Source organism: Pleurodeles waltl, chromosome 7, assembly GCF_031143425.1.
Source record: "Pleurodeles waltl isolate 20211129_DDA chromosome 7, aPleWal1.hap1.20221129, whole genome shotgun sequence".
Lineage (NCBI taxonomy): Eukaryota > Metazoa > Chordata > Amphibia > Caudata > Salamandridae > Pleurodeles > Pleurodeles waltl.
Genome location: NC_090446.1, coordinates 81,725,547 through 81,741,533, shown reverse-complemented (window position 1 = coordinate 81,741,533; position 15,987 = coordinate 81,725,547). Strand labels below are relative to the sequence as shown.

Genomic DNA, 15,987 nt, shown 5'->3' with positions numbered 1-15,987 from the left:
CTTCAGCGAAGTTGTTTCCATGAATAATTTGGTTCTGTAGACATGGCCTCTCCTCTCAACACCTGCAGAATACTGCCCTGGGAAAGAATTTTTTTCCAGCAAGCACTAGGCAGAGGGCCAAGCTTTTGGCCACAACCTGTGTCATTATCACTATATCCTGAAAATAAACGAATCAAGGGCTGTACGAATTTTTCTCAACTTCCTTTTAAGTAATAATACAACATTTCAGAAAAATTATGCATAAGGCATGTCAGGCATTTATCACTATATTTTTGCATGAGATGTATTTTTGCATCAATTTGGGATGCAGGAACACATTTCTAGCCTAAAATGTAGCTCCCAGATGTGCTGCGAACAGCAGCAACTGCTAGCATTCGGCTGATTTGTAGTGTTCCTGTCTTCGCAATAGAAGTTTTATGCGAACAGACTTGAAATCATGCGACGTGGCATAATGGTAGAAATGTGAGAATTTTATGTAACATGTGTGAAGGAAGATGTTGGAAATTATGTGAGATTATGCTGGCGTAACGAGAACTTTACCCAGTCCCCAAATAAACTCACAACACCAGAACAAATCATTGAACCCCCAAATTTTGTCTATTACGACTGTAAGACAAAGCGCCCTTTGGCAGCTAAAACCATTAGAAATGTTTTGTGATTACAGCTGCAGTCCTATCTCGGTCTATCAACTGGTGTATGATGTTAAGATAGCCTACTTTGGACACAGAGAGTCTTCGTCGAAATTAAAACAAGCATTTGCAAAGCCAATAAGTCTGGCTTCAAAGGAATGTTGATTTGTAATGTGAAGTAAATAGGATGGAAATAGATATGCATGTGTGTGATAAAAAAGGAACTGGTAAATCATATTGGTGTAGTTAAAAGGGCAAGTGAAAGTTGAACTGTCAATCCTGCCCTGAAAATCCACATAGGTTAATAGCTGCCATTCTCCCATCTGTGCTGCTGCCAGAGGAAAAACACTCTAAATTATCTAGGTATCTAAGACACTTTAATAACATCCCATTGTCATGTGTCTGCCCCTGAAAATTCAAGCTTGCAGGTGGATAAATAAACAAAATGATCACAGCAGTGTGGAGGTCAAGCACTTTTTTTGTGGAAGCACATGACGTCTGCCCAATCAAAACATGTTTTTCTGACTCCCAGCATTTGGGTGCAGCCAAAGCCCCTTTCTAGTGATACTCACATAATTGTCTGGCGACAGCTGGGCTGACAAGCCAGACCATGAAAGCAAGTCAGAGGTCGGGGCTTAACGCAGGCCTCTGCTGCCTCTGGGGGTCAGAGTGGGTTCCCCCAAACCTTGATGGGTCCCCATAAATTCAAGGTGCCTCCACCACCGTTCACCCAAAAAAACAAATAGCTCTGAGATATTGGAGACGCGGCCTCTCATCACATTTTGCGTCATTCTGTGTTACGCCACTGCAAGTGGTGTGTAGAATAATGACGTTTACACTTTTTGTCTACAGGCCTACATATCTATAGTGCGAGTGGCAGCCATACTGTGTGGGTGGAGTTATGTCCATTCTTTGATGTCTGATCTAGTCGCTCCTTCAAGGTCAGTGTGTGAGGCAGCACTGAGAACACTGACTAATGGTACTGTTGCATGGGCTCTCATTATCCTAAATGAGACTACTGGATTTCTAGGCAGCAGGATCGATAACGGTGTGGGGGACTGAGTCTGACCCACATGTAAGGAACTCTGTTACCCTAAATCCGTTTTTTGCTCCGGCTAACTAGCAGTGCCTCATTTCTCCCACTGGGAAGAGATGATTGGGCAGCCGAGCGCATGACATCTTTGGAACTTCTCAGGGAAGTCGTGGTCACTCAGATCCAAACCAACTCTCTCATTTACAGTATGATCTCATATACAAATGACAAAGGCAGTATAAGTTTTATATAATGTTTTAATAAAACGACTGCATTTTAGATAATAAGGCGTGAGCCGCAATAACCAGAACCATACAACACAGTAGGATTGAAATAGTTACCAGGAGAGTAAAACATAAGAACAAAGCTATCATCGTGTCTAATAGTTTCTACTCTCCCTCTGCTTGTTCTATTTCGAGCACAGCATGTTAAGATTCTAACTTGCCTTTCTGAATCACTGGGGAGACATCAGCCCTCATACCTGAGCAAAGGCCTGTGATCTTAGTTCAGCATCTGCAACGAGGCAGTCAGCGTCTAGTTGTGGTTCCCTGGTCGGAATCTCCCTCTTGCGTGTATTGGGACAAGGAAGTGATTTTATAACTAACATGTCAGCGTGATCACAAAATGTCCCTACGCAGGAATGCCAAAGACTAAACTCCTACCACGTCTATCGGCAATGTACCAGACTGTATCCTTGACTGAAGCACAGAGTGAACAGGAATGTGTTATGGAGAACTCCAGTGCTGAAGTAGGCTAAACAGTGTGATATGAATATAAAACAAGACCGTAGAACTGGCTATTTGAAAAATAACAGTACGAAGCTTAATAAAAAGCATTTAGAGCAAAGTGCACAGAGGCTCTAAGCTGCAAGCAAATGAATAAAATACATCCAGGGCAAAGTGCACAAAGGCCTAAAGCCTGAAGCTAATGCGCAAAGGATACGTAAAACTAACCACACTACAGTACATTCACCCTGAAGTCCACAATCTAACCTAGGGAATGCCATCTGGAGAGTGCAGGAGACAAGAGTGCCCAAACTATGCCAAGTTTTTGGGGCCTGTGAACACTCAGTCCTAAGAGCGAGCTGCGTATATGTCTGGCACAGCCAGAGCTCTACGCAACCTGTGTCTGTACCCAGATAGGACTGCTCATGTCCACAGAATGCCTAAATATAATAATGTACCTACTACCAAATTCACCCTTGATGGCCCGGGTACTGCCCCTGCTGACCCTGGCCTTGGGGGTGATGAATGAAGCAAGAGTCTAATAGTCATGTTTACTTTCTGAAACCCCTACTGCTCTCCCTTACCTTAGTCCCTCAGCAGCAAACAGGAGACTGTTAAGGGGCTACGACTGGGATAAGGAGTCATCCTTGTGACGTCATTGGAGGTCAAGGGGTAAGTGATAGAACTTCTGTTACCCTCTGGCATTTTGGCAAACTGATGTCCATGAGTCTTGTCCTTGATGGCATTTGGTGCCAAAGGAGTCACTAGGTCCAGAAAGAGAGAAACCAACACCACAGAAGTCAGCAGCCGTGAGCTGGACTGGAGCCTAGACTTGGCGTAAAGGAAGCCAGAGGAAACCAGTAGCGCAACAGCAGTATTGTGCCCCATGAAGCAGAACCTGGGTAAAATGTAGCGAAAGGGCGTCTTCTGAAGTAATTTGGAAGGAGAAAACTAGGGAAGAGATTCAGGATGTGTAGAGGATTGAGACCTCAGCCAGAGGTTTGACATCCATACCAGCCAGCATGGGCCTCTCAGATTTTGAGAAAAACATATTCTTTCTTTTGTTTAGGGCAAAGACACCTGGGCTTTTTAATCTGTTTTATCCTGCATTGTGCTCTTGAGAGACGGATGGCTTCCCTCCCCTCCTCACCACTGAGATCTCACCTTTCCTTCGGCTCCGACCGCGTACCACCAGACCCTGACTTCCAGGATGACCAACTCCTTCTCCATGGGTGCACCCAAGCGACCAATCGCCTGAAGATGTAAGAGCAGGAAGGCTGGAGGAGGCACATTGGCAGATGTGTGTAGGCTGCATCCTTGACTACCTGGGTAGGTGGGAGCAGATACTTTAAAGGTTTGGTGTATTGCTGTCTTCGGAACATTTTGTGTGGGTGTTCAAATAAAAGATGCGAAGAAAGTGCGGGGACAAGCAGCTGCTGAGACAGACTGGCCAGACCTTTACAGCGTAAGAGTGGATGGAGGGGGATCCTGGCAAGGAAATAGTGCAAACCAATCTCACAAATCCCACCTAGCGTCAAAGAGCTTCCATGCTTTCTCCCTCCCTCCAAGGCAAAGGGATATCCACCCGGCTCCCTTCCTTGCGTAAACACCCATTGAGGTTAATGAGGAAAAAGCCCTGGACCCCTTGCTTATGTATCATGCCACGTCCTTACCCGGTTGGCACATTAATTCCTCTGAATGAGATCAGAGCTAAAAGTATACATTGCCTGGATGCATGGGGGGAGGGCAAAATGTGGTGGATGGAGAGGAAGCAATTGCTAGAGACTGCACCAGCTCGGGTTGGAAGGACTAGTGTTAAGTATGTGATGCCAGTCTCTGAAGGTGGCAACTCCTGCAGGCACTGCAGGACCTATTCCATGAGCTGGCATGTCTCAAGTGTGTGGATCCAATTTAAGGGACATTGGTAGCTGTGACCTAGACTGAGAGACGCTGATGTGTGTTACCTTGCCCATTTACACCCTCAATGAGCCACCTTGTGTCTCTCACTGCATCATGAGGAATGATTACCTAGAACAGGATGTGCATAAAGTCAGATTAGAAGCCACAAGAGGTGATAAGAATGCTCCCCCAGGGGAGCTGAAGTCCAGGACAGAGATCTTGCTGCACGCGACACAAGCATCCTCTGCATTCCGTGTGACTAATGTGTGATCTGCGTCCCCAACCATACAAAGTTGGACTGGCTTCAATAGACGCTGCAGACGGGTTCAAGTCCTGGACCTACAATACCCCGAGGAAGACTGTAGGAATGAGTTTGAAGATGAGTATCTGTGTGATCTCTTAGGTGACGTCCTCTTCCCTGGTAGATTTTGACAGATGTAGGATTGTTTCGTTCCCATTCCACCCACCTACTAGAAGAAGGACGTACAGGTGAAGTCTCCACACTGGCCGAAACATCCAGACAGGAACTCCAGCAAGAGGCACCAGGAGGGTGTATGTGCATCACCTACATGTTGGCAAGAAGTCTACAACATTTGTACTGAACATAAATACGTGAGGGTCATGAGGGACTTCTGCAGTGGGTCCTGAGACCTGCTCACTGGCAAGTCTAAAGGCTGAACGAAAAGACCCTTGATGTCCAATCCTAGGTTTTATATCACTGTTTTACAAAGTGGTCTTTGATTGCCTTTGGTTTAATAGGCCCACTTGGCTAGTGTCCTGTTAGCAGCTACCCACCTACTTCTTATCCAGCAGTGATTGCTTAGGGATTCTGCTTTACCCATGGAATGACATGACACGAATATGCAATTTTTCCAAAGCACATGTAGCGCCTGATATAGAACAGAAGTTAATGTGACCATTGATTTCTGCAAGCAAATCAATTTAATTTGGTACAATCAATATATTCTCGGGGAAAGCCCACTACTTGTGGACCACACCAAAGAAGGCAAACAGTAATCGTTTCCTTAGGAAATTCAGAAGGCTCTATGAATCTTTTTCACGCTCATGCAGTCCCCCACTCCCTCGCCTCTGCCTAACATCTGCAGATCAATAGAGTAACAAAATGTTTCAACAAGACTCTGAATGAGGTGGCCTCTATCCCATTTGAAAGTAGGCAGTGAAAGCTTTTCTGTCCCACATTATCATCTTGCCTACAGAGAGATACCCAACATAACCTCGGTTTCCCATTCCTGAGATGTTTCGAAGGGGACGTTACACTATCCTTAGTTTCTGGGAAGACCATCTGAGGGACCGATGGATACCCTTAGAGCTGTATGTTCTAGAACTGAGTAATGGAAACATGAGAGACTGAGGTGCACCTGAAGGCACTGATAGGACTGCTCCTCACATAACAGTACAGACAAGTGTCAGGATGTCTAGCTCTCAGAATCAGCACAAACTCATGGATTCAGTTTCCCTAGGTTGGACCTCACAAATTGATGCACACATTTCACAATGTCAACTGTAAAGAAGACAACACCAGATGGTCAGAAGCTCAATAAAATGGCGTAATTCTCATGAAGATCTACTTTAAAGGTACATCACAAACCTGGCCCACGCATCACAAGCCCCCACTTGCTAGCGCTTGCAATTTACATTGATTCTTAGGACACAGGAAAAGTCAAAGATACTCCTTTCCTTTCTGGAATGCTTCTTCAGCCATTTAATCCTAGATATACCATGCACTTATCAAAACAATAAATTTGCTTCTTGGGTTTGGGTGATATTTATAATTTTGTCTTTATGGTCCTCAAATTTAGAACATTTTGCTGAAGCGTCCCCAAGCATCAATATTGCCCGTTTTACTATCAGAGTTGAGTGATGTTACTTGGGCCTGGGAGGAGTACCACCGCACTTATATTGAAGCCTTTTGAGCCACAAAACCAATGGAATCTATTGGAGAACCCCTAGACCCAGAGACTAGAGGAGGCTTTTTGTCTGGTGAGTAACACAGAATCTTTGTCCAGGGCTCAGCATCACAGCAGCATGTATGCCATGACTGCCAAAGCATTCACCGACACACAGTTGTGGATTTGAAGGCGGTACTGTGTGCAGTTCCTTTGTTGACAATACCTTAATCTGGTTATGACTACGCTCAGTGTCCCTAATGAAGGGATGGGTGCTGTGCTAAGCCACTGGGACATGGATGGCAAGAACACCATAGTTTATCACTGGGATGTGAGCTTCTCAACCGTGAGACATTACTTGATTGCTGAACGAGAGTATGGGCATGGGCACACAGAAGCTTCAACCAGAGGTCTACAGCATAAAGACAACATATGGAGGAAGATGGAACATATGGCATCAGGCAGACAGACTGTGGCTACTCCTTTGGGCCTGGACAGAGAACAGCTATACTGTGTAGTGCAGTGTCCCCGGACCCACGCTTGGAACGAGTGACATATCCAGGGTGACCTGTGAAACAAGATCCCCTGCCTCTCTTTGAGTGGAGCCTGAACCTTCTTTACATGAGGAGTAGGAGGAGGAGGAAGTGGAGATTCCTGGAACCACAAGGTTGCCTGTGGTTAGACCCCTGCAATGTCAGTGACTAATGTAGTTAGAGTTGATGACAGTACAAAATCTTCCAAATTCTGGAGCAAGTTCTACATCCTGTGAAGAATTCACTGGTGGGATGACCTCCACCTCATCAATAGCATAGAAGAGTATTTTTCACCAGATCATTCAGCTACAGATTAAGAGCTGACTAAATCAGGCCCAGAGTCACATTTCACTCTCTAGATCGTTGAGTGATCTATGTCTTTCTCTGAATCTGAGTGTGGAACAAAGATGAGATACTCAGTCAGAGAGTAGTGAGTCTACAGGGCAGGGATGAAAGTGAGCATTCACAGTTCAGGGCAACCTCCTGTGCATGTGGACATTTCACATTTGCAGTGTGACTATGACCCTGTCTGTGAATTCTTGGAGTATTGTCTCCTGCGGAAACACCACTTTAGACCTTTCTGGATTTCTCTGGCCCCATGATTACGTGGTTCTCAAATACTGGACCTGGTGATTCTATACCTGGAAACACTGGTCCTAGAATCACTACTACTGGGAAGTGGGCACCTGCAGATCCTGCTTTTCACCCGCCCTCCTCCTGCACAATGAGGGGAGTGTAAAACACCCCTTACCCGACTCGAGGCCACCTTCCCAGAGCCTAGACAGCCATTACATTTCCCACCTTGCATAATTACTCCATTCCTTTTTTAGAGCTGCACTAAAGAGTCAATTGTTCTTCCCTCACTCCCCTTTCTCCTCTCTCTCGCTGTTTCCATCTCTCCTTGCTAACGTCCTCCCATCTACATGGTCTTCTATACAGAAAAAAGAAGGCAGACCGCTGCAATGCATCTTTGTGTCCCATGATGTGGGTGCCCTACCACTGAAAGCAAGGCAACTTCCATCACCAGGAGAAAGCCTGCTTGGCTAAAGTCACAGCTACTGACAGAGGATCTCTGGGACAATTAAATTGGCTCATCCCTTTATAGTACAACCACTTTGAATATATTTCATATGCAGTCTTTGGGCGAGTGCAAGACGGGCTGTTACTGCGATGTCTCGGTCAGTCACCACTGCAAGGGATTACATATAGCTAATAGATAATCAGTAAATTCCACACAGAAAGTCAGCAAGAAAGACTTGATCACTGGGTTGAGAAGAAGTTCTTTAGCTATATTTGAAGATCATCTGCTACACTACTCTGAAGTTCAAGAAGCCATGTGCACGTCTCTGCAAGTCAAAGGTGCCTACTGCTCCAGTAATGATTGACTAACCTTCTTCAGATTACGAAATTACATTTCACATGGGCTGATACCCAGAACTCGTGGGGGCACTCGAAACAACATGAACATTTTGACTTTAGTTCCTGTGGTAATAACAGCAGATGCATATGGTCATGAGATTTGTGGTGTAAATTTCCCCTTAATTCCAAGCCATTGGCTCACTACCATTTCAATCCTTGGATACCAGGTTAACTTCATTTTACTCCACCGTAGAAATAAAAGACAGACATTTGACACATATTCTAGACTTAGGCTAAAACATTAGTAAAGTGGGACAGATTTCAAAACTTAATTCTGGAGTCTGTCCCCAGTAATTGTATTACCTTTATGTGTACTTTTACATATCGGTCTCAAGTGGTTACTCGAAGTTCCAAGAAAAAAAGGACTGGGCAACCAACGCATGCACTGTAAGCCGTCCAATTTGACTTCAATGTGCACAACTGCCCACAGATATTGGTAAAGTCTTTGACAGTAGGGAAGGCCCAAGAACATCAGAGATCCTAGACTGCCTGCTCCTAGAAGATGGGTCGATTCCAACCACCTCTGCAAAACAAGCGTTCTTCAGGCTCATTATTCTTAGAAACATTCAGCAGTTTGGATAAAACCACCAAGGTTGTTCAAGAAGGCCACACAGAAGCTCCATCAATATCACATATTTAGCTTCACTGTCCATGAGCTGAAAAAGGACCTTCTAATTGTGGCCACCACTCAACCAATGCAAGAGAGATACAAATTTAAATCTGCTGAGAAGGATTCCGTATGGATGTCCTGAACCTTAAGTCTTTATCGTGATCTGTTCCTTAGACATCACAAGGGAGGGCTGGTTTTCCAAAGACCTGCAGCCTCAGGTGGAAGAAATCCAACATTGGTAATGGCCCCGAAAAGGATCTTGGAGTTAGAACCAACCTTTCTAACCATTAGTTTGTTTCTCCTGCTTTCCTAAGGTAACTGATGGCCTTATTAACATATACATTGCTGTAAAGATTTTCCACATGAAGAAGTATAGGTCCACCCAGTCTTCACACTTCTGTCATCCAAATATAGAGAATTGGTGCTGCATCCTGGACCAGAAGCTTTCCCTCGCTACTGCGTATCTGGGTGGACTCAGCAAAATGGTGGAAGAGCGGCTTGGTGGACGCAACCAGCCCTTGCATGAAGAGTAAACTTATCCAACTGGTGCTTGGATGGATTTTTAACACCTCGAGGTGAACTCATTCACTTCAGGTGCAGGTCATTGTGTGGATGACACACATCCTAACTTGTGGGCCTACCTGACAAGTCTTGCACACTTAGGGCCTGATTTATATTTTTGTGGACGAGTTACTCTGTCACAGTGGTGACGTATATCCCGTCCGACGAAATATAAATTCCACTATATCCTATGGTATTTATATTACAGGGGACAGGATGTCCATCACCGCTGTGACAGAGTAGCCCGTCCACTAAAATATAAATTGGTCCCTAATTGTCTACCTTAAGGTATTATACTTTTCCTAACAGAGTTCCCATTTTTTTTTATAGTCTGATGTCTTTTTTTAAGAGTGATCAGAACATTCCTGTATGCCCTTTTTTGCCTGCATTCCAACTGAAAAGTGACGTGTGCATTTGACTATGGATAAGTATAGAATTTAGTAATTTTATCCTACATGTGGGCAAGGACAATTGAGGACTAAGCTCTAAGGCCCATATTTATACTCGGTTTGCACTGAATTAGCATAATTTTTTTACGCTAATTCAACGCAAACCTGACTCCATATTTATACTTTGGCGCTAGACACGTCTAGCGCCAAAGTTATGGTTTTAATATCGTTTTCTGGACGTGAAAACCTACCTTGTGTCAATGAGATGCAAGGTAGGTGTTCCCGTCCAGAAAAGGACGATATGGCCTCTGCGCCATATTTATCCCCCGTGCTAAAATCCACCACAGGGGGATAGGGGCCTTAAATAATGGCGCTAAGCTTGCTTAGCACCATTATTTAACGCCTGGGTCAGGGCAAGCGTTATGGGACCTGTAGGCATAGGTGCACTTCCCTGACCCAAGGGACACCCCCACCCACCCACACCAGAGGGACACCACAGGATGGGGGCCCCATCCCAGGTAAGTCCTGGTATTTTAATTTTTTTATTTTTCCCTGCTCGGGGCCCTGACTTGGGGCACCCTGCACAGCACTGGCCCCAGTGGCCATGCCCAGGGGACATTCGTCACAAGGCCATGCCCATTGGGGTGGTGGGCATGGCTCCTGTCTTTACTAAGATAGGAGCCATGTCCATGAGGCTTGTACGCCAGCAAATGGCGCTACACTGCTTAGAGGCATTTTTCTGCCTCTAAACAGTGTAGCGCCATAATTCAGCACACAAGCCCCAGTTTCTCCTACGCCTCTCCCACCCTGTTGGCATCCTTACCAAGGACGCTAACAGGGCATTAGCGCCGTCTAGCGCCATTCCACACATATGGCACCCGGCCGACATCTTGGAATGGCGCTAGCCGGCGCTATACTTTTTCACGCAAAACTGCGCTTTTTGCGTGAAAAAGCATAAATCTGGCCCTAAGTCCTAAGACAGGGCAAAGTTTCAGAAATACCTGAGAGAGGGTGAGAATGAGAAAGAGCGAGAGAGAGAGAGAGAGAGAGAGAGAGAGGGAGAAAGAGAGAGCGAGATCCTTTTGTAAGATGGATAGGCTGGTGATCTGTACCTTCCAGCAACAGGGGATCTCAAAAGTCTGTTTCATGAATGAATGAAAAAGTACGACATTACACAGTGCACTACTACAAGAAGTCTCTAAGTGCTTCAAGTCTAGCAGCAGAGCTCATTAGCACATGCATGTAGGTCACTGATGTGCCAAGGATTCAATCCGAATCCAGGGTGGTTGCAAAATGAATTTACGAAGCTCTTGCTTGGGCCTCACGGGGTAAATGTTTGGACTAAACCTGGGCAGCCCTAGGATAATTCCCCTGTCAAGATTAGTCCAGTAAGGCCAACACACACAACAACCAGTGGTCCCAAGGGAGTTCTCTTGCTCTGTGTTTGGAAGCAGGTAATGTGCAAATATCTTAAGTTGGCTGGCAGAAATTATCATACATTTGAACATGATAAAGAAACAGTAAGAAATGCTTAGGCTCTCTAATTGGGATATGGAAGAAATATCCCACTAAACCTATAAAAAGTTTCTTATTCAACTTGAATGTCTTGTAACTGAGGACTAACGTCTCAGGAGTAAGACACATGAAATATTGCGCATATAACATACCCAGACGCTAAAGAAATCAGAGGAGTCCTGTCGGTAGCCAGGGTTAGCGGTGCATTGCCTTGTGTATTTAAGTGGGAGAGGTTGGTAGGAGTCTCATCCCTAGTGACCTCTCATCTTTCTCAAGGTTTCGCTTGATGTCCCATGAAGCCTGCGGCTTCATCCCCATTGAACATGTCCCACCACATTCCTATTGAATACAATATCTTTATTTAATTATCTAAATTCTTATAATTTGTTTCTGAGTAAAAGTGATAGCAAGGCAGACTCCTCCCCTACTCACTGAGCGTGCCCGGTTCATGGTGCGCTCATCTTCAGGTTCAGACGTAAGTACCAGGGGCCGGGTCCTGCAGGTGCAGGGTAAACACAAACCTATTGCCAGACTGTCATAAGTCCAGGCAGAGGGTATGGGGTCCAGGGTTCCATCTCATGACAACCGGTGACATGTGAACCAAGTAGCAACCCTCTACCTGTGCAAAGGAGCTAAAGGGGGGGCAAAACAATGTCTACCTCCAGCCTCTCATCTTCCAAGGGAGACAACGTCAGTAGAGCAAGCCATTCACCATCATACAAAAGCCCACCTTGCACATCTGAGGGCAGTTGTACTTGAAGCGGGTCACTTTGTTAACGGGTCACTTTGTTATCAGAAGCAAAAGAATTGACCAGGTGAGTCTTACAAACACTCCAGTTGCTTCACATGCATGGAGGTAAGATCACTGTATAAGATGGTCCCTCACAAACTTCCACACACAGGTAACCCCCCCCCCCCAACCAGACCAATAAGATTAAATACCTGGTGGCCGATGAATCATTTCTTTCGAAACCTCCTGGATTAACTAAAAACGGTGCACAGTGTCCCACCCCCAGCACACCCATAGTTCTAGTTTGGCATTACATTCAGAATTTGGGTTTCACTTCTCCATCTCTTCATCTGACCTCTGTCTTCATCTTGGATTTCTTTCCCAAGTTACAACCTTTTCTTCTCTACTCTAGTCTTGTTACTATGCTCTTATGCCCGTTTTATCAACTTTTTCATAAATTTACTACACAAGCCAGGGCTAGTCTTTCTATTGCATGATCACTGCTATTGTGATACATTTGTCTCTTCCCCTCCCTCCCTCATCTATTGGTTTCTGATTCCTGCATTTTTGCTTATTGTACTTTGTCATCCCAAGTGTAATTAACTTTAAACTGTAACAGATGCCAGGTCCTGCCCCCTCCTATCAAGTGGACATCCTGCCACTCCTTCAGCTCATCAGATTCCTACTGGTATTTATAAATGTGCCTCTGAAATGTCCTCAGTAGATATGCGTTAATCACAATTATCCATAAACCACAAAAAATTGAATAAAAACTTGAAGCGTCATTCTTACTATGTCCCTTCGTTTCCCCAAACTTATACCTTTACTGCATCCCACTGAGTAACCAAAGGCCCAATTCACAAACATTTTTCACAACCGTAAACTCCTAAAATAAAAATGTTCTAATGTAAAATTCACAGAATCAGGATTGATGGAATTTTATGTTTGTAACTTGTTTTTACAAATTAAGTAAATATCTTGACAACATTAGTGTCTGAGGTGATTGTTTGGGTAATAGTGTGGGTATTTAGGGGTGAGTGTTTTGCGGTGGCACTTAAAATTGAAGTGAGCGCCCCAAATCTAAGTTAGTGAGCATTCAAGATCAATTGTACTTTTCCAAGCCGTAAAGGTGCAGAAACTCACTCCTGTCAAATACAGTAGATGATGCATTCGACAGAAAGAAATATATTGAAAATGTTAATGGGGGTGAATGACAGGAGATTTCCCATACAAAGGAAAGTAAATTCTTTGTGGAAAACAAGCACATTTGCTGCATCATTTACTTAAAGTGGATATTCAAACTGTTGTCAGTTCTGTGTGCGTACCTTTTGCCCATGACTTCTAGAAATCTGCATCTGGTGCACGTTTCAAGGAGCCACCTCTAGAAATCTTGTCATTCCCTAGTCAGAGAATTACTCAAAACACAAGTGCTAACCCGTGAGACTTTAAACCAGAGACTTTATGAATATGGCCTACAGACATCGCAGGTGCCTTGCCAATGACATAAACACAGATGTATTCTTGACGAAGGGTGTGGGGGGGATCTGCGCTCCACTGGCGGTGCTAATGGAGTTTTTTAAACTCCGCGCTCTGCTTGGAGCATGGAGTTATCCCCAAAACTCTGCTAGCCCCGCCAGTGGGGCGGAGCTCACCCGGTGCGTGCTGCAGCTTAGTATCGGCTGCACAGCGCAAGCGCAGACAGTATGTGCTTGTGCTGTGCAGCCCATAACTGGGCTGCAGTGCGCACTGGAGCAGCGGAGGGAGGCAGCCGCTGGAGAGGAACCGTCGTCGCCGTCGGATGACGAAGAGAGGAGGACACCCGGGAAGACCCCGATAAGCCCTCGTCTCTTTCTTTGTTTTGTTGTTGTTTGTGCACACTGGTGCACAGACGGCAGCTTTTGCTGCCTACGGCCTTGGCCTGAATTCAGGCCAGGGCCGTAGTCCGTGAAAGCTGCCGTTTGAGGCTTCTTGTGCACTGGCCTGCCCCATGTGTACTGCACACCGGGCAGCTTTTGCTGCCTACGGCCCTGGCCTGAATTCAAGCCAGGGCCGTAGGCAGCAAAAGAAAGCTGCTGTTTCAGGCTTCTTGAGCACCGGCCTGCCCCATGTGTAGTGCACACCGGGCAGGCCAGAGCACAACAGGCCTGGCAGCTTTTGCTGCCGTTTCAGGCCTCTTATGCACCGGCCTGCCCGTGTGCACTGCACACAGGACAGGCCGGTGCACAAGCGGCCTGAAAGGGCAGCTTTCACTACCTACGGCCCTCCTGGATGCGCCCATCTCGGAAACGCTAAGCATGGTCGGGCCTCGCTGACCAGGCCGACGCTGCTTAGGGGTTCCGAGATGGGTGCATTGAGGAAGACTCCATGGGGCAGAGAACGCTGGCTTTGCGGAATTCCACAGAGTTTCTTTCCAACTCTGTGTAATTCCACAAAGCCTGGCTCCGTTCACTCCACCCAGGCCTATTCTTGACATGGGTTTTATGCTTGTAGGTATAATCGAGCACTGGACAATTCTTAGGCTGCGAAACTCAAGTGGAATCATTCAATTGACCATATCAGCAAGTCACTGAGCAAGGGAGGTCCATGGTACCTGAATATCATGACCAAATCATCAGTGCTTGTAAACATGTCACCCCGTTGGCGTCAATTGTAAAAAAAATCCACGCCAGACAGCAGGGTCTTTTGTCAGCAATCTTTGAGCTTTGATCTTTCTATCAGACAATATTTTTGCTAAAAATATTCTGACATCCAGCAGAGCAGAGAACACCTGACAGCAGGTATTACCTGTTAGTCGTACACAAGCATGGGCCACATTCTCCTTTGCGCACATACATGTCCACCTCCATTGGTACATGGGTTTAATGGTCCTTGATATGCCTTAGATTACACGTTGTCATACTTCATATTACTGCATAAGCATGGATCAATTTCCCATCTTGGCGTGAGCATGTCCACGTATCACAGCTGTAAGGACGGATGTGTGGTTAAACACGCGTGCAATAATGTCTTTATACATTGTAGGTGCGGGCGCTCATAATAACTGACATACCTAGAATTGGGGTGTGCGAAATGTGTGTAATTTGTTTTTGCACATTTATGTGAGATTTAAGGAAAATTAAATGGAATTACTCATAGTTATACAAAATGCAAGTCTGTCACTTAGAGTCATGTTTTACCACGGAATGTGCCCTTGCATCAATTTTTGACGTGAAGATGCATTTCTCACTAAAAAAAAGCACAAAAAACACAAATGCTGGTTGCTCCTCCTCTTTTTTCTTACTGCGAATGGTGGCGTAATTGTACGACTGGCATAATTGCGGTAATTTCGTGTAACAAGTGTAATTTGAAATTCCAAAAATGTTGCGAATTACGCCAGTGTGATTAAAATTACGTTAGCGGCTTCCATTGCGTTTTCAAAGTATGTATTCTAAAACATACGTGTGCATGAAAACATATGTGTCTGTTTACATGCTAATACATAGTATGCGCACCCACAAATCAAACACACAAACACATAAGAATGCATACGCCTGCGTATACCAACAAGCACTCGCTCAAACACGCAGATATAGGCGCGCGTACACAAACACACCCACCTCCCCTTCCACCCCCTCCCTCCCCCCACAACCATACACAGACTCTCGCAGGCCCCCAGAGCCTCTCTCGCCTTCTCGCCCTAAGCATTTGACTGCATTACTAAAGCGCCTCTTTCATTTCGGCATGGGCGCTTTATGAATAATTAGAAAAAATATTGTTATAAAAACATATACACGTACATGATCAGACATGTTTGATATATATATATATATATATACATATATATATATATGTGTGTGTGTGTATTTATTGATGTGTGGATATTAATATGTACATGCGGTTAGATAAGTATTAATTATATTAATTGTGTCTTGATTTTGTGTGTAGATGGATATGTGCACACGCTAGCGACTCCATGCTAAAGGTCACGTGACAGACCCATGTTCCGAGGCCATTTTGGGAGGCCTACAACTCTGCCCCCTCTAAACCAGTTGTGGCCA

At 45.2% G+C, this 15,987-nt stretch overlaps 2 protein-coding genes across 2 annotated transcripts in view; one reads left to right on the top strand and one right to left on the bottom strand.

Annotated features, from left to right (window-relative positions):
- The window catches only part of RBP5 (retinol binding protein 5), a 152,145-nt gene that overhangs the window by 9,383 nt on the left and 126,775 nt on the right, over window positions 1–15,987 (top strand). The window lies entirely within an intron of this gene.
- CLSTN3 (calsyntenin 3) overlaps window positions 1–15,987 on the bottom strand; it is a 91,502-nt gene that overhangs the window by 74,657 nt on the left and 858 nt on the right. The gene's annotated exons all lie outside the window — the stretch shown is intronic.